At 40.9% G+C, this 24,516-nt stretch overlaps 1 protein-coding gene across 2 annotated transcripts in view; it reads left to right on the top strand.

The window, feature by feature from the left end:
- Positions 1-24,516, top strand: part of tmem108 (transmembrane protein 108) — a 62,487-nt gene that overhangs the window by 1,027 nt on the left and 36,944 nt on the right. The window contains exon 1 of one of the 2 annotated variants that reach the window (XM_034108676.2): positions 10,760-10,851. The exons of the other annotated variant lie outside the window; for it this stretch is intronic. The gene's annotated coding sequence lies outside the window, so the exon portion shown is untranslated. Of the gene's footprint in view, positions 1-10,759; positions 10,852-24,516 lie in introns of those variants that run through there. 2 annotated transcript variants of the gene reach the window in all.

Consider the following 24,516-nt stretch of genomic DNA (forward strand, 5'->3'; position numbering starts at 1 on the left):
AAACAAGTTTTGGGAGAGCTATCAATCTTGCAACTTGATGAGCTCATCCCTGAGTGCCCTTCAAGTGGTTTATTTCTCAGGCAACATGGCAGCAACAATGCAGATAATTGGAGAAACTCTCTTAAAACACAAGACCACCACAAACAAGCGGGCATCACCAATACCCCATTTGAGTGTGAAGCTCCAGCTTTGTTTTCAAGCACAGTGGGATGTATAGGACATAGGGTAAAGTGTGTTCTAATTGAACCTGCCGGCCACTCTGTCCATTGTGCCAGGAATGTTTGGTTGCCTGTTGTCCACAGAAACCCCCCAGCCCTTTGTTCTGGGGGACAATCCTCCAGTGCCATGTGTGTGCATTGGTGGGGGGAGGGAGAGGGGTTTTCAGGGGTATTGACATCTGTAGCTGACAGCTTCCTCAGGGCAAGCTGACATACTGTGATACCATGAATGGGTATTAGGGAACATACTGTATGAGCAAAGCACTTCACAGTGATGAGGATATATTTTTGTAAACAGTGATTATATATTTATCTGGACAGATGTCAGTACTGCAAACTGTCGAAAATGTTTTGAATATACCCTTTATACAAATAGCCTGCAGTTGATAATACAATGCGTTATAAAGAACATTCATTGGTTCCAAAACCTTTTTTGTTTTTAGCATCTTTTGACTCATAGAATTAGAATGGTTTGACGTTAAGTCAAGTGTTTTTTAACAGTAAATATTGTCCCAAATCAAGTGTTTGAACATACAATCTATTATTTGATGAATGAATGACGAACTTTCTTTGAACTGATTTGTCTTTCAATCATTGTTCAAGAAACTAGGATTACAGTCATGGCAGGGACTGTGAGGCTGAAGTTAATAATGCTAACATTTGCTAATTAGCACACAAAATACGGCTGAGGCTAGTCTTGTGTTAGAGGACAAGTTATGGGATCACCAAAAGTGTAGGAATTCATCCACTGGGGAACATGAATGGCTTTACTAAATCTCACTATTGACAAGACATTTTCTTAAAATCACAAATATGAACCTAATGGTGGCACAAGAAGAAGGAAGTCAGAAGATTAGAGGATGAATCCAAATTAGGATTCATCCTCTAGGGACCATGAATGTCTGTACAACATTTCATGAAATCCATGTAATACTTTCTGACATTATTCAGTCTTGACTAAAAGTGAGTCACATCCCTAGTATGAAACACAAAAGATCTTCTGGATTCATCTTATAAATTGGAAGGATTTGCATATATATAAATGAATATATTCACGTTATGTTTATGTTGATTTGAAGACATCTGCTTCGTGAATATGTGATGAGTATGTTTCCAAATTCATTTACATTTTAGAGATTAAGTCATTTGTTTATTAACTCAAATATTTCCAGTTCTTATTGATGTACTGTGCTATGGAGGCCAACGTGTGTGTTACTCATTTCAACACCTTCCCATTTGGAAAGATATTTTCCGTCAACATTTGGAATAATTTTTGGGGGATCTTCACAGCTGTTTTCTTATCGCCAATGGCAGGAAAAGCCTACATTTAACAATGGAAAACACCGGAAATTATCAGCTTTCACATAGCGACCGACCTCCCTTTAACAAACGTATCAGGGAAGTTCCAGGAAAAGGGAAAATCTGGTTTCTGACTCTTGGTCCAAGATGGAATCTGTTAGGCAATGTGGCCATGGCAGTGAGAGTGGGTTTCATGCTTGTAAGTAAGCGTCCCTCATGACTGGTAGAGAATGGTACACCATGAGGTGGAATGTAGCCCACATGGCCCCCTCCTGCTGCACATTATGTGCTCAGGATGGACTTTGCACCTTTTTCCGGCTTTAAAAAACAGCAAGTGGCCAAAATAGGATTTCACCGAAGCAAAGGGAGGAAAAAGCCAGCCTGTGCCTGCGCCGTTTCTTTTCCTGTGTTTTCTTAATACCGCGCAGTATTAACGAAGGCCCTCAGCTGCTTTTGAAATTACTTTCATTTAAGCTGAGAGTGGTGCTCGTATACAGGAACCACGGGGGGGAGGTGCCACGATGAAAAGCAAGCGAAAGCCTCTCTTTTCATCTAGGAAGAAAAATAAATTCCCCCCCCTCAGACACTTATGATCGTATCAACTAAAGAGTGTTCCCATAGGACCATAGGGAGCCTGGGTTGGTCATGCTTCTTTCAAAGTCTTAACACTTGAAAGCCGTTATACTGTATACAGTGGGTTTTAAAGCTGGCTCTGTTTGCCCATTGGGGGTATCAGTTAATAAAAGGCTTTACTATGTGGGGCCTCAGGTAAACAAAAGACTTAAGTAGCAGCAATCACACCTGCCCTGACCGAGCAAAATAAAAGCAGTTCGCTGGTGATGTATGACTTACCATTATGATGATAAAGGGGGCGATGGGCACGCAGAGATAAGAGTATGGCGACCATCGGAGCATGAGGTGTTTACAAGGGGAATTCCTCACATTCCTGAGCTGCAACCATGCCACTCCAATCTGCAACTCCACCCACTGATGGTCACCCTCTGTGCCAAGAGGGACCCAAGGGGCGAAAAGACCCAACAAGTTCCTCCTCAGGAAATAGATGCTGCTAATGTGTTATGTAAGCCGATTTTTCAGTGTTTCTTTAGAGGTTTTTAGGAGTATTTGATCTAGCTAATACAATAGGCTGTTTAACATGTGCATCAGATCCACAGAGAGTTAACATTTACAAAGATTATTTTGTCTCCGAGTGGGAAAGAAGGGGATTGTTCCAAAATGTTCTACAGATTGTCATGGTGCCCAGATGATACAGGTGGACATTTCACCTATAGAGCCATCAACACCATGAGGTTCACATTGGTGAGTGAAATTGATCAACCACGATCCGAAACATTTATATGGTATTCAATAGAGACATTTCTGTTTCCCACAGGATTAATTTTAACTTAAGTGATCACATGTGTTTTCATCTAGCAGTATCATTGTTTAATTTGGCCAATACTTAGTTTTATTACTAAATACTTGCAAAATTCCAACAGCCTCAACTGTACTTTTAACTAATAAGTCAAATGTTAGCATGCTTATAAACTGAGCTACGATAGTAAACATGGCATGCCGGCTCATGATCAGTATGTTAGTCTTGTCATTTTTAGCATGTAAGCATGCTGACATTAGCATTTAGCCTAAAAGCAACGCTGTGACTAAAAACTGCATCACGAAGCCGCAAACATGGCAGTGGTCTTGCCTCGCTTGAGTATGGACTAAGTATTAGAATTAGACATATTTGACCGGCCTATGTCAATTTATAGGATGAACCCTCAGTGCTGTATAATAATTCCATGTAGATTTCTTAGTGTTTAAAGTGATACATAGCTCACACACAAGATCATAAATGTAGAGCAGTGGTTCTCAACTGGTCCGGCCTCGGGACCCACTTTTTACTTGGTCAATACATCGCGACCCAAGATTTTGAAGCACTCAAATCTATTCAACAAAAATCGTGCTGTAATATATATATACGCTTTTCAGCATACAATATTAATAAAAGTGAAGTACAGTGCATAAATCCCTTATATCCCTTCACAGAACTAAAGTATGCTTTTAAAAAAGGTTTAAAGGTGGGGTAGGTAAATTTGAGAAACCGGCTCGAGATACACTTTTTGTTATATTCCATGGAATGCTCTTAACATCCCGATAGCAATGAATATCTTAAGTGCTTTGACAAAAAATCCATTAAAAAATGTAATCTGTGGAAGCCGTAGCACTGTAAAAAGCACGACCAATCATTTTAGCCGGCCCGGCTAAAGTAACTGGATGGCCTACCTGCCTGTCAGCCTTCCATCTGTGCACACATTTATCTCGTGCCCTCATTGGTCATGTGCGCGTTCGTGTGTGGTGGAGATGGGGCTCTGTAAGGAAGTGGCAGATTTTCTCCGGTTGTGTATTTTCAAATTCTAGCGCACTCGAGCCATAAACTGTATATATAAATATATACTCGATAGATTATAAAATCGAGCTGGTTTCTCCGAAATTACCTACCCCACCTTGAATGAGATGATGGAATCAAAACTGAACTATATAAAATGGCACACATGCTGAAAACCCAACCCCAGCAGGGGGGTCTGGGGGGATTCTCCCCAAGGAGATTTTTAGAAATACTAACATAAACTATGCATTCTGGTACACTCTGAGAAGAAAATAAATAAATCTATTACTAGCTACCCGACATATTAATAATATTGTATACCATTGTTTGTTTTTCACTTTATTCTGACATCGTGCTGCGAGAAGAGTAAAGAGGAGATAGTCTGTGTGACTTACTTTAAATTGTGGGTAAGGGTAGATAGCTCCCATTGTTCTGTGACCTGTCAGTGATCAGACCGGGGGTCATATTTCATTATGTGTTGATTTCTATCTGAAGTTGTAACCATGGATGTATAAAGAAGAGTTCTACCGCAAAGTTATTCTCCGTGGGGACTTCCGGGAACAATCTTGATTCTGATTGGCCAGAAGACTCGAAAAAACATCAGCAAAGATATTTTATTGAGAAGATGATCACTATGTGACAGAAGTTTTAAAAACCGTTTATGGTCTCCGGTACTTCCAGTCCAACGCCGGCTGCATGCACAGCGTTAGAAAATCGTCCTTCAAAATAAAAGTTTGTGATTTTTAGCTTTTTTCTCACAGGTAAGACCTCAAAAACAACACTTTTATTTCTCTGATCAGTTTAAAGAGTTTGTTTGTGTTGTTTACACCCAATAGCCATTTTAATCCAATTGTGTTGCAATACAACATTTTTAGAAAACAAAAAGTCCTAAACAAGGACAAAACATGTTTCATATTTTGTGTTATATGTTTTTTAACATCTACATGTGAAAAGAGACTCCTTTTGGCAAACTCAGGACACAGAGGGTTTGTGTTTTCAGATCAATCATCACCTTTTTTTAATGCAGCGCAGATGACTGGGTCTAATAGGATTATGAAAAGGCTTGGTGGGAGGAGAGGAGGTACAGGGGGGTGACACGTTAACCCCGCAAACCCAGCCTGGGGGGTGGAGTAGGGTCGGGTCATGTGATGGAGGAGGACAAAAGCAGGTGTCAACCCAATGATTAAGGGGTCTGAGGCTGGGCTCACCTATTGGGATTACTCAGAGCCTCTAATGGAGGACAGGTTGTGACCCCGGAAAGCATATCGGCAGCCTCTCAACCAGAAAAGTGCTACTCTATCAAAAAAGAGAGCGCTTCTAGTCTCTGGTTTCCTTGGCAACTTCTTCAATCTGGATATGTGTTCTTTTAGTGGTGAATTTCTCCTGAAGTCCTTTATGATTTGTGAATACTTGTTTATTCCACCTTTTGGATCAGCTTATTGTATTCGCAGTTGATTGTGAATACAAGATTTTGAGAAAACATTCAGATAAATAAAACCTTGTCTGCTGTCCAGACTCTTCTGATGGCAGATTAAAAAGCCACCATATGCTGGGGACTGAGGAGACCCCTCCCCTTTCTAGAGTTTATTATTGCGCTCTACTGTATGTCACTGTCAGCAGCTAATTGTTCTGTAGGATTGAGGTCATCTTGTCTGAAATGTTGAATCATCTCTTCTTTACCCGGCAACCTAAATCAAAGCATTTCCATCCCCCAAATAATCTGCATGTGTCATCTTGCCAAGGCAGCATTTGATTTTGTGACTTACTATAGTATTTTTCACGCTGTTTGAGTCCAAGTTGAGGCAGTCTGAATGCCAGGAAAGGAAAACTGGAGCTCTTGAGAATATAAAACACATTGTTTTCTGTCTGTGCTCTGCCCATGCCGCATATGGCTCATTTCATGGCTGCTGGAGAGCCTGATTGATAGGCTGAAGAGCAGCGGGGCTGATGTTCCTCATGTACAGCGCTTGGCAAGGTGAGAGCCAAGATCTCTTACAGGTCACATGAGGTAAAAGTAAATGGAAGTAGGAGGACGATTCGTCAGACTGCGATATGTAGAGTGCTCTTCACAGGAAGCATAGGAAAGGTGATTTTACTCCTCGGTTACATGTTGCTAGCATGTAAGCCAGAAAGGGGTTACTGATGTATTTCTTGTCAAAGGAGTCATGAGAGCTGACAGTTCATTGTAATCATTGCTCAAACCACCCCTGGGAGAACTCTTCAAATATGAAACTATCAGCGCTTGTCACCCCTAATTAGAGAGACATTTATATGGTATTGCTTCTATTCTCCTCCTCTGTCTCTTTCCAGTCTAAGAGTTTCGTGGCCCTGGGGGGCCTGGAAAGCTGTCTAGTGATCTGCGGCGGCATTAATACTGAATAATATGGAGCGGGTTACACATTTTAATAATGTGTAACCCGCTCCATATTAATTAATTTCCACACACAAAATTGCGAATTGACACAGTGGGTTTTTGCCTGGTGTGTTTTTGTGTGAATTTGTTTGTGGTGGCACGAATGGCGGTTTGTGAAAGCTGAATTACCATGGAGACGGTGGCATTATCGTGTAGGGAGGTCGTTGATGCTGGAGCCAGTGTAGTATTGGCAGCAGAAAGGAGCAACATGGCAACAACAAAATCTGAGTGGACAGCCACTGGGCAGACGTCTGGCTTTATGTCAAACAAGACACTTGGAAATATTTAATGTATATTTCCTCTTTGTACCTTCACAGTTACTCTCACATGGTTCTGCCCCTGATCCACTAATCCACAAGGTACATGTTCACACCCAGGTTATCCCATATGTATTGAGAATGGCACTGCTGTAAATGACATGCAGCGATAGCCCAATCAAGCTGCTGCTGAAGCTGCTGGAATGACTCCACTCTTCTCTCTCACTGAAGAGGAGAGGGTCCTTTAGAGAGAGAGGAGATGACTTGACGTTTTGGGTTTGTCAGAAGCTGCAAATACATTGGACACACTGTTAGACGCGCAGGCTCTTTGTGCTGTAAAAACACTGATAGTTATGATTTTCCTCTGCCTTTCAACACTGTGATGAGAGTGTGCATCTTCTGCTGGGGAATTCTATATATGATTGTGTTTATTTGCTTTCTTGGTGAGAGTTAGGGGAGGATTGTATTTTTGTGTCTCTATGTTAGTCACTGAGCTAGAGAAAGGAGGCATTTAGCCTAGCTTGTCATAAAGATTGGAGGCAGGGTGAAATGTCTAATTGATTGGACAGCTCGTCTTTTTTTAAGCTTCGGTTAGTTCATTACATAAACCAGCAGTTTTTTAAGCTTTATAATCATTATTATCTGTCAACAGGTTCTACATCCGGCATTTAGTTTCAGTTATTTTAATGAATAAGCATTTCATGTTCTATACTGTATGGAACACACAAGCACATTTTCAACTAACCTGGGACCATGAGTTGAAATCTGGATAATTAGCCTTTTAAAATTGAGCTTGCATGGTTTATTTCACTAAATATATATTCAAAATGTACACACAGTGGGAAAAACAACTACAGCACATTGGGCCGCAGGCAACAATAATATTGTATTTATTTTATTATTTTGTATTCATGCAGACTTGGTTTTGATGGATTTCACTATTGGAAAGGAAAATGTAAGCACATTTGATTTAATTGATTTAAACAAAAATAAATGCCTTAACAAAGACAAAATACATCCAATGTTTTAGTTGAATGGTTTGCAAAATGGCAGGCTCCGATGTATAAGTGATTCGAGAAAATGAAATACAATATGTGAAACCACTGGAATGCTTCCCTTAACAGTGACACACGCATACTAACGCAAACAATTTGCTGTCTGCGGTACAGAAGTCATCAGTTGCAGAAACTGTCACAACAGCAACTCTTAAAATAATGTCAGTGAGGTTAGGCCCGCTCCTCTGCTTTCCCCTGGGCATTCACTCCATTCTTCACTCTTCCACTAATAATAGATCTTGCTGCTCATCCCCAATGTATTGTCCCATTCCCAACATCACACAGAAGAGAAAGGCAGCAAAAATGATGGAGGGAGCGACACCTGCACACTCCCCGCCGGTTCTGTCTCCCTGCGGGGCCAAGCGTTTGACATTTAACTCCGATAGCCGTAAACAGGCCACTGGAATGCCATTGACATTAATTGTGTCTGTTTTTTTTCACAGGGTTGGTTTTATGTCTTTGTAACTCCATGGAGGTTTCATATCCAGACTTCAGTGAGGAAGCTTGTCTCTCCATCCTAAAGCTAAATGCAAAGAAAGAGTTGGCAGCAGCAAGTTTAATCAATAGACATTTTAATCCAGTGCAGAAGTGATAAAAAGATTTGCCAAATGCTCAATATTTGCTAATACCAGCTACGTAAATGTAACTAGTTACGTATTTTCACACTGACACTTTTTGTTAGTTTTTTCTTCACTTTTTCACCCATCTGTCCCAGTTAGTGAGACCGATAAGTCCATGGACCATTCTGATGAAATACAGTAATCATCCTCTTCATGTTGTTCATTATTTTTACCTGATTGATGTCTGAATATTTGGGCGTGTATCACGTGTGGTTTATCACTTAATTATAGACTGTGAAGCTTACCAAACAAATCACCCACATGCTCTCCCCTCCCCTCCACCCTATAGAATTGAACCACCACTTCATCCATAATATTAAACACTGCTGACTGTGTGTGAGAGTAGGCCTATGTGTGGTGTCACAGTTCTCATCCACACCATGCTGAGCCTGGCTTGTTCCTCTGCTGTTTACCTATTCATTAATTCAACCGTGAGTGATGGCTCGGGCAAACCAAAGCTCTCCATCCTGTGGTAATTAAACGTCTGCTGGTGAGACATTTTTTCGCCTGGAATGCATTTTAAAAACTGACACACACTCTGAGATGCTGCTGGTGAGCGTCGCAGGCTAATTAGCGTGCTGAGTGCTTGCACTGATTGCTTCATTATTTCTCTGATCTGTGAGAGATCTTTGATGGATGTTGCATGTTTCAAAGTATTCCACGCTAGAGCTCCTTATGTGAGCATCTCACTCTTCAAACATCAACACACCTATAGCATTGGTGTTATTTAATATACACAGGTTTTAAAGTGTGTCTATCCTAATCCTCTTGTATCAGACTTGCTCAATGTAACACCAAAGCTCAACGCAATTAACCCCCATTGAGCAGTTACTCAACATGAATCCTCTTATATTCCTCTTGTATGCTCCCGTTCAGCCGTGTTAGAGTTGTGAAAGAGAGGTTGCTAAATGTAGCCAGATCACAGGAAGATTTCAAAACTGATTCAGAATAATTGGTTTGTTTTGTTCACGGCTGTTCAGCCCGGCGCTGCAGCAGGAGGACAGCAATTATCAACTGCGTGTCCCAGTTTCACAGACAAGGATTATTTTTTCGACAAGATATTGACTGCTGTTCCTCATTGAAGATTTCAGTCATTGGCAACGACTGATCATTAATCAATGTCTTTTGAACTACGATTGTTTTTCAAGGTGGTAGAAAAGTAAACATGAGGCACAGTCCTTTGATATTAATCAATCATTTTTTATTTCGGATATTTTTTTATTTCGGATATTTTTGTACCGCACACTATCAGCATAGCTTGTACGTATAAAATGCTAACCCACTGCTAGGTGGAGTGTTAGGATAGCTAATCGTAGGCATTATACCTGCTTAATGGCAAGTTAGCACTGTCACTGGCAAATTGTACCCAGCCACACTTAGGGCAGTTGAAGAGGTAAGCTAACATTTCAAACTCTTTCAAAGCCATGCTAATAATAAGCTAAGCTAATACTGTGCATGTTTTTTTCTATAGACATCACAAGACCCAAAGAAAGTTCCAATGCAAATGTAATTTGTGCAATCAGGTCTAATTGCTAAAACATTTTTAATTAAGTCTTTCTTTCTTAGTCTTGTGTATACTTCAAAGACCTTGCAACTCTTTCTTCACAAGTATTGCTATTTAGCTTCAAACCTTGTCATTCCAGTTTATAAAAACACAAGATTGTTCATATTCTCCCTATACTAGTATCTCCTATTTGCAGCTTTTCGGATAACAATAATGCCTCCCCAGGGTGCTGTATGCATCAATATATTAATCCAAGTGATTTGTCACAACTCTTCCCCACCTCCACTGTAACGAGACTCCCACTTGACAGGTCTCAGTGGGGTCTCACTGTAAAATGTCAACCCTGTCGGGTCCCCACGCTGCCATATCTCCCGTCATCTCCAGGTAAACATCAGTCCAGAGCCAGAGGGGTTAGCGGCTCGAGTCATTACACGGCTCCCTTTCCATCAAGTTCTACACTTTCAGCTCAAACCAAATACCATTTCTTTAATCATTGCACTCTCCTCTGGTGACTGTAGAAGAAAGGTCACGACTGTCCGAACGGAAGACTCCAGGCTCCATCACTCTAAATCTGAGCCACCTCCGGAGTCTGCCAATCACACACTTGCATGCATTGTTGTGTGTTACACCATATGCATTTTAGTTGTGTAATTGGCTTATTAGGCTCTTTCTCTTTTTGGTAGATGAGCTACGGGACAGCTCACCCATGAGTAAATTCTCCAGTTTTAGGACAATTTTCCTTGTTGTGTTGTTATAGGGTGCTTCTGCCTCATCCGTCAGCCTGAATCACATGGAGAAGGCGTAATTGATGGGATGTGCATGTGTGTCCGCATACAGCAAGCCAGACGCACTCTCAGGACTTGCTGCTCTTGGAGTTAATCTGTCTCACTAATAGTGGGGGGTGGATAAGAGAGAGGGGGGGGGGGGGGTTAGGAGAGAAGAGAAGAGAACAATACAACATCTCTCCCTCCGTCTCCGGACACGTGGTTATCGCCCGGCGGGAAATCTCTGGACTTCGGACGATCTTTACGGATGTTGCTCTCTTGTTCACTCGTCCCAGCTGGCTCTGAGCGATCTCTGCAGCACCGTTTAAGGAAATGAGGTACAATACACCCCCCTCCCTCCAAAAACATCCTTCTCTAGTGCTCCATTTTTTTTGTTCTGTTCCTGCCATTGTCACCAGACAAGGGGCTGTGTCAAGGGGTAAAATTAGGAATGTGCGTGTAGAGTGAAGAACTTCCTGGACCTACTGAGGTTTGTGCTTCACTGTTTCTGCATAAAGTATGTTCTCATCCCGTGAACTAAGACAGGAAGTGTAGAGACATTGGAAACAATAGGATTTTCCTCCTGCGCATTGCAAATTATTGTGAACAGCACGGGATTGCTGTGTCTACCTCACCCAAGGGCCTTGTTTCCTGTCATACTCCGGACATAGTTTCTTGTTTAGTTCATAGATACTGTATGACGAAGAGTTTCGGATTGTATCTCAACAGGAAAGGGTGAATTCCACTGCCTGCCTACTGTCACAATGGGTGGCCTTACTTCTTGAAATACATATTACAGTATTGTTCTGGAACAAAAGGATTCAATATGGAAGTTATTTCCTTTATAGTTTCTTTAGTTTCCTTTTGCTGTTTGAGGCTTGAATGCATAGGACATATTTGGGGGTAATTTCCCTTTTTTAAAGAACATCAAAATATATTTAGTTCACTTGTCAAAGTTTGAATCCATTTATAGGCTATGAAGAATCATGGGCAATCTTTTGAAAAGTCTGAAGAGGTTAAACTATACAGTATTCAAGCAAATTCGTTCTTGACCTTGGATTCAACATGTTTGAAAAAAAAGAAATCAAAACTCATTATCTTTTTTGTACTTAATATCTAATTTATATTAGATATTTCAAAGTGAATCTGTTAAACCCTCTGATTTATCCTATTATCCAACAGGGGTCTGAAAGGTACGATCCACTCTTCTATTGATATAGTTTAATACATTACAGCATCTTTAGTTATAATGATAACTTGTATCCTGTCAGACATCAAACTGCTATGACACAACTACCCCGGAGCTTGTTTATGCTCTCAACAGTCAGCATGTTGAAATAAGCACAATGTCCCGCCCTGTTACATCTGTTATGCTGATTTGAAGGGATTAAGCTTGTTTATGGTATTACATCCCTTTATGTTTGTGGCAACCCAGAGTGTCTTACTTTGCAAAGAGTACAACCTAGAAAATAATGGCTGGGTTCACATCCAGGCATTACAACCTCTTGCTTTGCCATTTTACACCACTCCATTTGTAATCCCTCACACTCAAGGCAAATTAAATTGTTTGATGTTCATAGATGATATTTCATTAGATGTCATGAATCATTAAGACATGCAACTTCTTTCCTATGTTTGTATCCTATTTTATCAGAGTTCGTCTGGAAGTGAGGGCAGCAAAGTTAACCTTTATCGATGTATGAGTCACTGTTTCCTGTGGACGAGGCTTAAGCCTTTAAGGCCCTGACACACCAAGCAGTCACCAGAGGACTAGCCGACGCTGAAGTCGGCTGTTGCCTGGCCGTGTTCTCCTGCGTTTTGGCCAACAGTGTCGCACGGGAACACACCGCACCGACTTCAGTGCATGAGTGGCAATAACTCTCCTTACCAGCAGGCGGCGGTAGTGTGTATTCGTCATTCAAAAGAGGCAACAACCGTAAAACAGAGAAGAAGAAGAGTATCTTTTCTCCGTAATATCATACAGAGCTGGCCTCTCCTGGATCAAGGTGATGAGCAGGTCTTCGTTTGCATCATTCCAGATCGCCATGATGAGATGAAAATGAATAGCAGTCTGTGTGTGCCTTCTTAAATCGTTTGTTTACATCCCTCACTTCCGCTTCGCTTCTCATGCACTGATTTGCTAGCTGAACAGCCAATCAGAGTGATTATTTGGTCCGACTGCCAGACCCGATGCATGGCCGATTCAACATGTTGAATCGGCCATGCATCGGGTCTGGCAGTCCAAATAAGGTGTGTCACGGTCGACGGTGCGGGACACACCAACCTGACTACGGCGCCGCGAATGCCCGACAGCCTCTGACGGCCTCTGACTCCCAAAATCGGGTTGGTGTGTCAGGGCCCAAGACGTCTCCTCCCCTCAGAAACAGCTTCAAAGAGGGGATTTCTGCTGGGGAGCGCTTTGACAAATGGTCCTTCCCAATTTAATGTCGCAGCAGTCGTGCTGCAGTGCACTAATAGTGCTTGTACTCTCACTGGGCTCAAAGTTTACACTCGGTGCATCGAAGCCTGTGTTGATGTGATAAAGCAATGCTGGATTTGTGTGTATTTCTCCTGTTCAGTATAAGAGTGTAAGGTGTGTTCAGGGAGGCCTTGTGTTAACCGTAATGCCCGCTGGGGGTGTGGAGGATAGATGGTGTCTGACAGCACCCTTGGCGTTGCAGTGCTGCTGCTGTGTCATGCTATTTTGCTGTGGTGTTGGCTTGTCTGTTTGTCTCAATTTAAAACCTCTGGAGAAGTGTCTGCTTTTATTGAATATCTGGAGCTAAAAATACCTTTTGCTTCACCAATCACAGCGCGGAACAGGTTGAACGGTGAGATGTGATTGGATGGGATGTCCCTTGGATGTTGCTAACTGTTTGAAGTATACTATATGCAGGGTTCGTACGGGTGCTTGAAATCCTTGAAAATGCTTGAAATTTGACGTGCTGTTTTCAAGGTTGGGAAAGTGCTTTGAATTTTGGGAATGGTGCTTGAAATTGAGATAAAGTGCTTGAAAATGTAAATGCTTTACTTTTACAAAAAATTGCTGTCTGACTGAATAGTTCGCTTTTTAGATTAAAAGAAAAATAATTGCTTCTCTTCTACATAAAACATCTCCGCTGCACCTTCCCGCGCTATGCGCGCGACCTGGGCATTCTGATGAGAGATAGATGACAGTGTGCCAGGAGGTTGCAGTTTCAACGAGAGTTGGCTAGCAGAAGACCAATACAAGCCATGGCTAAGACGAGGGTCAAGCCCACGAGTAGCCTCCTGCAAAGTTTGCAAAAATAACGATGGGAGAGTCTGCGCTGACGAGCCACATGAAAGGTACGCCGCAGTAGAGCATTTTAGATTAGGCTAACGTTGCATGTTACGTTTGTTTAAGCTAACGTTAGCGAGCTGAATAGCAAACTCCATGAGGGATAATAATAATTGCAGGGGACAATCATTTCAGAGGAGCGTACCTATGGTATGTGCGTTACAGTCGCCATCGTGTGGTCTTCAGAGGATGAAGCTCTCACGGCATTTCGTCATAGTCATGAAATATAATCTATTGATTCGACACAGAGCGATTTTGAAAGCAATATATTTCTACTGGTAGTATGTTTCGTGCCTAAACCAAATGTGACTTGCTCTATCGAAGTCAGTCACATTGACCCGAAGACACATTTTCGTTTGTATTACTGGTCTCGGGGAAGCTCGCGAGTGTGTTTGTGTATTTTTGCGTTTGTGTACCGGGGAAACACTCACAAGAAACACCGGCTGTTGTTATGCCTGCTGTGACGTTACATTAGTCCGTTCTCTGCTTGTAATTATGCCGAAGCTTCAAAGTTGTATTTATCATCTGAATTTGCCGAAACAAGTTTAATATTCTGAAAGCCAAGACTTTGTTTATTTGAAAACATGAAAACAAACTGTCTTTTATATAAAATTGAAGTATTTTTCAAGTAAAACTACATTTTGCTTTAATCCCATGTAATTGTAGAATGAACACAGTCTTCCTTTGGAGATGTATAAGTCAGGAGTCTTGAGTAATCAGCATTACCTAGAATCATTGGACACATTTGTAAATATTATTTTCCACTTGTTACCATTGTGAGTCTATTTGTATGCAGCTCTGCGTGATTTTGTGGCAACAATTCAGGCTAATACACTACCAGAGGTGGATAAGTACTCAGATATTGTACTTGAGTAAAAGTAGAAGTACTCAGATCTTGTACTTGAGTAAAAGTAGAAGTACTCAGATATTGTTTGAGTAAAAGTAGAAGTACTCAGATCTTGTAGTGAAATTATAAGTACTCAGATATTGTACTTAGTAAAAGTAGAAGTACTCAGATCTTGTACTTGAGTAAAAGTAGAAGTACTCAGGTCTTGTACTTGAGTAAAAGTAGAAGTACTCAGGTCTTGTACTTGAGTAAAAGTAGAAGTACTCAGGTCTTGTACTTGAGTAAAAGTAGAAGTACTCAGATCTTGTACTTGAGTAAAAGTAGAGGTATTCAGATCTTGTACTTGAGTAAAAGTAGAAGTACTCAGATCTTGTACTTGAGTAAAAGTAGAAGTACTCAGATCTTGTACTTAGTAAAAGTAGAAGTACCAGAGTGTAGGAATACTCTGTTACAGTAAAAGTTCTGCATTCAAAATGTTCCTCAAGTGAAAATAGAAAAGTATTCTCATCTAAATATAGTGAAAGACAGTAAAAGTAGTCGTTGTGCAGATTGGTCCATTTCAGAATAATATATATGATATGTTTTATAATGATTGATCATGAAAGTGTTCTCAGAGCTGGTGAAGGTGCAGCTAGTCTGAATGACTTTGTAGACTGCAGGGGAGCTGGTGGATTTACTCCAGGTGGAACTAAAGATTTAACACTTGGTTAGATTTCACATCATTCATCTGTGAAGTAACTAAAGGGATTAAATACATGTAGTGGAGTAAAGTACACCATGTACCTCTGAACTGTAGTGGAGTAGAAGTACACCATGTACCTCTGAACTGTTGTGCAGTAGAAGTACACCATGTACCTCTGAACTGTAGAGGAGTAGAAGTACACCATGTACCTCTGAACTGTAGTGGAGTAGAAGTACACCATGTTCTTCTGAACTGTAGAGAAGTAGAAGTACACCATGTACCTCTGAACTGTAGTGGAGTAGAAGTACACCATGTACCTCTTAACTGTAGAGGAGTAGAAGTACACCATGTACCTCTGAACTGTTGTGCAGTAGAAGTACACCATGTACCTCTGAACTGTAGTGGAGTAGAAGTACACCATGTACCTCTGAACTGTAGTGGAGTAGAAGTACACCATGTTCCTCTGAACTGTAGAGAAGTAGAAGTACACCATGTACCTCTGAACTGTAGTGGAGTAGAAGTACATCATGTACCTCTGAACTGTAGTGGAGTAGAAGTACACCATGTTCTTCTGAACTGTAGAGAAGTAGAAGTACACCATGTACCTCTGAACTGTAGTGGAGTAGAAGTACACCATGTACCTCTGAACTGTAGAGGAGTAGAAGTACACCATGTACCTCTGAACTGTTGTGCAGTAGAAGTACACCATGTACCTCTGAACTGTAGTGGAGTAGAAGTACACCATGTACCTCTGAACTGTAGTGGAGTAGAAGTACACCATGTTCCTCTGAACTGTAGAGAAGTAGAAGTACACCATGTACCTCTGAACTGTAGTGGAGTAGAAGTACATCATGTACCTCTGAACTGTAGTGGAGTAGAAGTACACCATGTACCTCTGAACTGTAGTGGAGTAGAAGTACACCATGTACCTCTGAACTGTAGAGAAGTAGAAGTACACCATGTACCTCTGAACTGTAGTGGAGTAGAAGTACACCATGTACCTCTGAACTGTAGAGAAGTAGAAGTACACCATGTACCTCTGAACTGTAGTGGAGTAGAAGTACACCATGTACCTCTGAACTGTAGAGAAGTAGAAGTACACCATGTACCTCTGAACTGTAGTGGAGTAGAAGTACACCATGTACCTCTGAACTATAGTGGAGTAGAAGTACACCATGTACCTCTGAACTGCAGTGGAGTAGAAGTACACCATGTACCTCTGAACTGTAGAGGAGTAGAAGTACACCATGTACCTCTGAACTGTAGAGGAGTAGAAGTACACCATGTACCTCTGACTTGCGTTCACTACCAACAATGAATCAATAATGTATTGAAAAGTTATTTGGCTGATTGTTGTATATCGGCTCAGCCAGGTTATATGGGAGGCCCAGTCTATGTACAGGTCACTAATTTTGAAATATTAAACTTAGTTTTCTTTTCTTTAATTTTTCATCCTCGTGTAGAATGCTATCACGAAACACACATTTGGTTGTTTATAGCATAAAGAACATCTGATTTAATGTGAGGTAGGGAAATAATCATTTGAGTATGTGTATATAAATATGTAATGTACAACAGCTGTAAGATGCTTGAAAAGCTGGAAAATGCACCTTGAAAATGCTTGAAAAGTGCTTGAATTTGACTTTGGAAAAGGTGTAAGAACCCTGTATATGACTCATACATCCTACATCGTAAATAGATATTTAAGTTGCACTGTTCAAATTCACAAGACAGTTGCAGCCTGATTTTACAAATTGTTATAATGATGAATTCTTTACTCTCTGTATATTTCTCCCTCTAGCTGGTGGTGATGCTGAAAATGTAGTCCATCTTTCTCTCCACAACACATTCATTGGGTGCTGAAAAGATTTACAAATATTCTAATTAATTTCATTTATATTTAAATAATATAAGGGGCAGGGTTGTATTCAACAAGGAGGCTATTATCTCTTACGGTCCCAATCTGGGGGTTTTAAAAGTGGTTTTATCCTGGAATTGCAATTTTAAATGAATTCATATTACGCACTCGAATGAACAAAATCTTAAAAATGAGTAATTTAACCTTTTTAGAGAAATAATGAAATGTTGCTTGACTCACTTTAGAAAAGCTCCTGCAGCTGAGTCATTCCGTTTCGGCACTCTCAGACCATGTCATCTCATTTTAAAGGGCTAGCGGCAAGTCGGCCATCACCTTTATTGGCAGAGAGTGAGGTGTGACATGTGTTTATCTTCTGCAGACAGGCTGTCAGGTGGAGGACACCCACATCCCCGGCTTTATGGGAAATGTGATGTAGAGCTAACCTCCACCACTGCAGTACACACTTTCATCTGCTAATCAAAAAGTTTTAGACATTCTTTTTTTGTTATTAGTAATTTAAAACATACTTGTTGGGTTTGATGCCAAAATGGCTTCCCAGGGCTTTACAGGGTAAAGTGGACACCCTTATATTATATGCTGTAGTTCTGCTAATCATTGTTAGCTAGAGTTTTTTCAAATGTGAAAGTATACAGACTGAAAAGGATCAAAATTAGATTTTCATTTTTAATTAAGAAAAATAATGTCAAATAGGTCATCTCTTGAACACCATGCACTGTCAGTTACACCGACGACTGTGGCAGACCTACTCCTAAGTCATTATAATAGATTGGCTTTTTTGAGTTGACAATTGCATAATGAAGTAGTGGAAATCAAGACTTAAATGGTGTCAAAATGGCCCACTACTGTTATGATCACTGCTTAAAATGTATGCAAACTGGAGAAACATCAGATGAAAGTATATTTTTTAAGCTGTCGGTTTTTAGCTGCTTGGAGGCAGCAGATGGAAAAACCAAAATCGACTCATCATTATCCAAATTTGTTAAGGTGAACTTGTTAACCAACATTTGTCTATTTAAAAACAGTAGACACTGAGCAACATTAGCATTCATTTGCAGTTTATCTTGCAACCCAAATAAGAACATATCTGGCTTTAGCTAGCTAGCTGTTTACTAGCCAGTTGCTCATTTTGTCTGCCGTTTGATGATGTGTAGATTGTATGATACAGTGTCCATCCATGTAGCATTAACTTCCAACAGTAAAATTGTTGGCCATAAAAACACAGAAGGAAGGAAAGTGATGTATTGGAAATTCCTGTTAGTATAAACAATACAGTAGATTCGGTAGCTCATAGCTGGCTATCTTTGCACACTTAAATTGTCGATACACATAGCTTTATTAAAGGATATAAAATATTGCTAACATGGTTCCTCATATATTTTTTATTCCTGGCAGCCTTTTAACAGCCCCTTTGGTTCAAGGGACTCTGATCATGAAGACCAAGATTCAAGCAAAGATGAGAGAAGGGGTAGAGGAGGATACTTATTGGGATGAAAGCATGACATTACATTAAAGAAGTGGGGAGCAAAGGGAGATGAAGAAGAGGAGAGGGTATGCAGCTCAGGGCTTTTTTGCAACATCAAGCCCTGTGTTGGAACAGCTGCGATCACTTTAGCTGTAACCGTTTTTTCCCGGTGTCGTTGTCAGACTTCGGGGAGTTTGACAGCCGTGCACTTATGCAAAGTTAGTCTATCATCCCCAGCCTGCCAAAGATCCATCCCTGGAAAGCAGACAGCAATGAAAGTTATCCCTGCACAGACTCAATAAACCAGTTTGTCTCTTCGGAGTAAAATCAAAAGCTCTATTCAAAACTATATCGGTAAATCTTAATCGTATCTGAAAATAATAATAATAATAATAATAATACATTTTATTTCTATAGCGCTTTTCTTGAACCCAAAGACGCTTAAAATAGTATAATAGAACAGAAAAATAATGCTTCAGAAGTTAGAGAAAGGAGACTTCAGAGGTATATCTGTCTAGTACTGATAACATGTTTGATGGATGAGGTCAAATACTTCATCAAAGGTCTTCCTGGTGTAAATTTAGATCGTTGACAGCCATTACATGGAGGATTATGTGCTTGTTATCGGTTACTGTGGGCTCATTGAGTGGCTCTGGTTCGATAATCAATGTGGGCCAAGCTACAGAGACAGACTTTACATGTCAATCTGTTTGTCGGCCTGATAGTTTCCAGCCGCACCCTGAGATGTAAGGGTCTGGCTGCAAAACAGACGCCAAAGATGAGGCTTTGATCAAATGTAGATATGAAAGAAAAACAGGCAGAGAGAAAAAGGGCAAAGAAAGGTTCATTTTGTCTTTATGCAAACATATTTTATTGCAGCCTTATTATTCATTTATTCTCAAACCTGCTGAGGAGAAATCTTGTTAGAGATCGTGTTTTTTATATTATTCACCCTGCCTTCTGACCTGGCCTGTCTCCCGTACTGATGTTCTCTTTTTTTAAGCAGTGTGGTCCAAACGGTACCTCATTTTCACTTCATTAGCACAACATAACATTTCCCCTTTTGAAATCTTTATCAACTAAGTGCTGCTGAAAGCACTTATCCCATTGGATTTAAATCTGTGTATATGTCATTTGGCACAGATGGTCAGTCAGATACTCTCTAGTGTGGTCAGATATTTATAATCATTGAAGTGTGTTAGGACCTGAAAACAATACTTTATAATAATTTCTAATAGAGACATTATTTGGCTAACATGCCTTTTCAGAGCTGTTATGCATAACAACATGCATTTCCATTAAACTAAGCAGCGAAACCTAATAGGTCTGGGCGATGTCATTATGCATTCAGGAAGTGTGGTGAGTTAACTATCAGCCCCTTTCACCTGTTTTGCGGTGATGTTGTTTTTTTATTGTGTTACCGGTCGTGACAGGCGTAGCGGGACACGACACGCTGTAGTCTCACGTTTCTCTACATCACCAATGAATTCACAGTAGCAGCCAGTCACTCACTCAGTCAGGGGTCACGTAAGGACAGAGAGATGGAGTCGGAGAGAGAAGGGAGGACATTTACGGCTCAGACATTGTGAGGGTGAGCTGCATCCCAATGTCTGCTCTTTTACTGCCTGGCTGAAGACTCTCTCAAGAGAGAAGGTGGAAGCTTGTGCAGAGTATTTGCAGTTAATCCAGGTCCCCAGGTGTGTGTCTGTGCACAGTCCAAAACAAATAAAAAGCTAAATACCAGTCACTTGGGATGTCTGGTAGGAGAAATCCATCAAACCAGATTTAGTGTTGGACATCATCTAACACCTTGTCAACCCATGATGTTCACTATATTTGTGATGTGATGAAGCACTTTCTCTAAACCCGTTTCTACTGTTTTAGTTTTAGTGCTCTATAATCGCACACTCCCTTTCTTTACATGTGGAAAAAAAGGCTTTTGGTAGTTAACACCTTTTTATATTCTGTAATGGATTTTTATGTGGGTGATTTCTTGAAACATCATCAATAAATGTTTTCCAGTGGCCTGTCAGGTCAACGCTAATCAAATGCATCCGCAAACAACGCTAACCCCTCATTCCTTCCAAGTGCTTGATACTCAGTCTGTGGTGTCGTCTTTCCAGTGATGCAGGTCTGTCACAGGCTCTGTTACCTGTCTGACTCTTTGTTCCACTGATTCAGTCCATTGCTGGATCTGTCAGACAGTCTGGCCTTCCCTCGATCTAATGATAATGCTTAGTGTTATACAATAAAGATGTTTGAGTCCGACACCTTCTCTGACAGTGTAAAAAAAATACGAGTGCTTTACCTACCACATACTGTACCCGACTCAATAAAAACTCAACTTTAGTTTTGAGACATGGTTGAGACTTAGATCAAAACATGAGGACTTGGACTTAACTCCTGTGAGATTGGGGTTGAAACCAAATAAGGGCATGAGAATATAGGACTTGATTTGTTACTCCCTAAAGACTCAGTTTGACATTAAATTAAAAAAAAATAACTCCTTGAAGACTTGACTTGCCTTCCTTCCCCTGATAAGTTCATTGGTGGGACTTAGCTCTACCCTCTTGTCAGAGATGGGGTCGTTACTAAAAAAAAGTAATATATTACACTACTTCGTTACTATCTACATAAAGTAATTCGTTACTTTACTCGTTACTTTACTCGCAGGGCCGGCCCGCCCCTCCCTACAGGCAGATCACGCAGACTGCTAAAGTTTCAAATGTTCTCTTTAGTTCAGTTTCCATTGTCGCATAAGACTGATCCAGATAGCTCCTGAATGTTTTCCTATCTGACCGTGGCTGTCCTCTGTCTCCTGCTATCTGACCGTGGCTGTCCTCTGTCTCCTGCTATCTGACCGTGGCTGTCCTCTGTCTCCTGCTATCTGTATATTTTGCGCAGTCTATCTCTGCTCACGCTGTTGCGTCAGCGTGTTCTCCTGCGTGTTGGCCATGTGTTGCACTGGAGCCAGACTTCAGCCGAGCACGTACGAACTGCGCATGCGTGAGTGGCAATAACTCTCCTTACCAGCAGGCAGCGGTAGTGTGTATTCGTCATTCAAAACAAGCAACAACCGGAAAACAGAGAAGAAGAACTACGTGTGTGTGATATAAATAAACAACAGCTATGTGCGTTAGCTTCACCTAGCATGTGTTCTTTGCAGGTGTTTGTTGAGGTTTGATTATGACTGATTTTAGAAAGTAACGAAGTAACGCGTGTCGGGGCAATGTTAGTAACTGTAGTGTGATTACTGGATTATAAAAGTAGCGCGTTACACTACTGAGTTACCGACAAAGTAATATTATTACACAAAGTAACGCGTTACACCCAACTCTGCCTCTTGTGCCTATTCTGGTTCCCAAAAACCAAGATGGCAACAACAAGAAACAAGATGGCGACAGCACGAATGCCAAAATGGTAGTCCACCAACCAAACCTATTGGAACATAGAATCCGGTCCGAATGAAGTCACAAAAGTTTCGACTCAAGCCTAAATTGGGACCTGACATCAAGTATCTGTTCAAAATAAAGACTTGAAACCTGATTTGGGCTTGACGGCTGGTAATCCTGGCTTTTCTTTTAATTCCACTCATACAATTAAATATTAATACAGACAATTAATGAAGAAGACAATGGAAAATAAACTTAGAAGAAGAAAAGCATAGCTTATAAAGAAAAAATAGTCCTCCCGTTGGTGATTTAAACTTGAAGGCAAACTTTTTTTTAACTTAGAGAGATCTTGACTGGAACTATATGAATGACTTGAGTTGGATGAAAGGACTTGAGGCTTGACTTTGACCTGCTCCAAACAGCTATGAAATGCACAGGAATCTCATGCAGTAAAACTCTTTACATCAAAGTGTAAATGGACTCTGTTGCAGGGGTAGAAATGGGCAGGAATTGTAGCTGGCTACCATTAACTCTCTGTCTGTGTCTTACATGTGTTCACATACCCACAGACAGGGTTTTGGCCATGAATCCTCTGATGAATTGCCTTAGTCATTGGTCCTGGCTGTGGTTTAGTGTGTTGAGTAATGCGATGCTGTTCTACTCCTCCTCGGTTGCCCCTGAGCACAGGTGCTCTGCTCTTCCTGTGTGGGAGTTCTCCACTGAACAAGTTATAATTGAATTCATGCTCTCAGAGCTACAGAAGGTTTTGGTCATTGTGGAAGTAATCTAAAGAGTGAAGCTGAGATTCTGTGTTTCTGGCATGTATGACAATGAGGATAATGGTCTTGGATATAAGCAAACCGAGTGAGTGACACTCAGAAAAGTTTATTCTACTCCTGTGTTGTTCTCCACAGATTCTACATTAATGACTATTGACAAGCGCATCATATTTAATGCTTCACTGTCCTGCTTTTTCAGTACTGGCATATGTAATATGTTAACAAGGCAGGACTACTGCCAAGACATGGATGTGAGCTGACAGCTTGCTCCCTGAGCACATAAAATCTATCTGTATGAGCATGCTGCCAGTATCCTGAGACATTGTATGATATTGATATTCAACCTGGAGGCATTTTTCCGTTTGAAGCTAACAGTTTTATACCTGGAAATGTATTTGTAGAAAATATATGCAGATATGGCTGATCTCTGCTTGTTATTTTATTGAACATCTGATCTGAATTGACATTTTTTTCACTAAACTACTTACTCTGACATCACTTTCAGGTTTTCTGTTTGGGGAAGGCACATTTTTGTTTTTTGTTTTATTTTGACGTAACTAGTCAGAATTATGTGATTCATCCATCCTACCTACATAGTGCCTGTTAACACAAACACTTTCCATGCTGTTCAAATAAATGTAAGATGAGGGCATTTCTGTGGGTTGACTGACAGTAACCTCTGCATCTTTCTCACTGTGTTATTCATGGACATTGTTCTGTCTTTATTTGCCACCTACTACTTTTTCATGTAGGACACCATCTGTAGTTAGCTTGGGTTCATACATTTATAAAACGGTGACAATTACTATTATTTCTAAGCTAATATGCTGACTTACATTAACAGTTTAACAGAGTTTTGTACATGTTTCCCACTTTGTATACCATAATTAAGTAAAGTGACCGACTGGGACAGGGAGGGCGATATGTTTCCTTATGTGCTACTTCCAAGTGAACGGCATGCTGGGAGCCTAATGTTATTTTAATGGCCGGTGGGTTGCTGTTCTGCGGGCAGAGCCTGGCGGAGAGTTAGGGCGCTGATTGATAACATGTCTTCTGCCAGCCTCCATGACACAGTCCCAGCAACTCATCCTGCCAGGTTTACCATCCAGGTCCACGACCAACAGCGCTCACGCATACAGCTCACCACTGTGACTCAGCAATATGGCTGCCACTAGGTATGGACGGATTAGAAAGCTCCCTGGAAACCGATTGTAGTTCTTGCTGCTTGCATTTAATTTAGGTCTGTTGTTGCATGGAATCAATATGCTTAACCATTAAGTTTTTGTGTGTATCCTGGCTGGACCATTGAGTTATCAAAGCCTCAGTGTCTCATGAGTCACTTGCAGTGGTTTTAAACCCACCCACTGAAGAAAATGGTTTCATAACAGAATTGTTCACAGCTATAATCAGTAATCAGCTTCCCTGTTACACAATAAGCCACAGTCTCACATCATTGGGGCTAAGCAGTAGGTTGTTTTGCAAGGTCACCGAGATGGAATAAACACTCTCCAGAGTTAAAGCTTTACTCCATGGATAGAACAGGAGAAATGGCTATCAGGGGTGATTTCCATCAAAGGGTAAATCAAGAGACAAAAAGGGCCCACTGTGTGAGCGTGTCCCCTGAGTAGATGTGGAAGAAGGAA

Source organism: Pseudochaenichthys georgianus, chromosome 20, assembly GCF_902827115.2.
Source record: "Pseudochaenichthys georgianus chromosome 20, fPseGeo1.2, whole genome shotgun sequence".
Lineage (NCBI taxonomy): Eukaryota > Metazoa > Chordata > Actinopteri > Perciformes > Channichthyidae > Pseudochaenichthys > Pseudochaenichthys georgianus.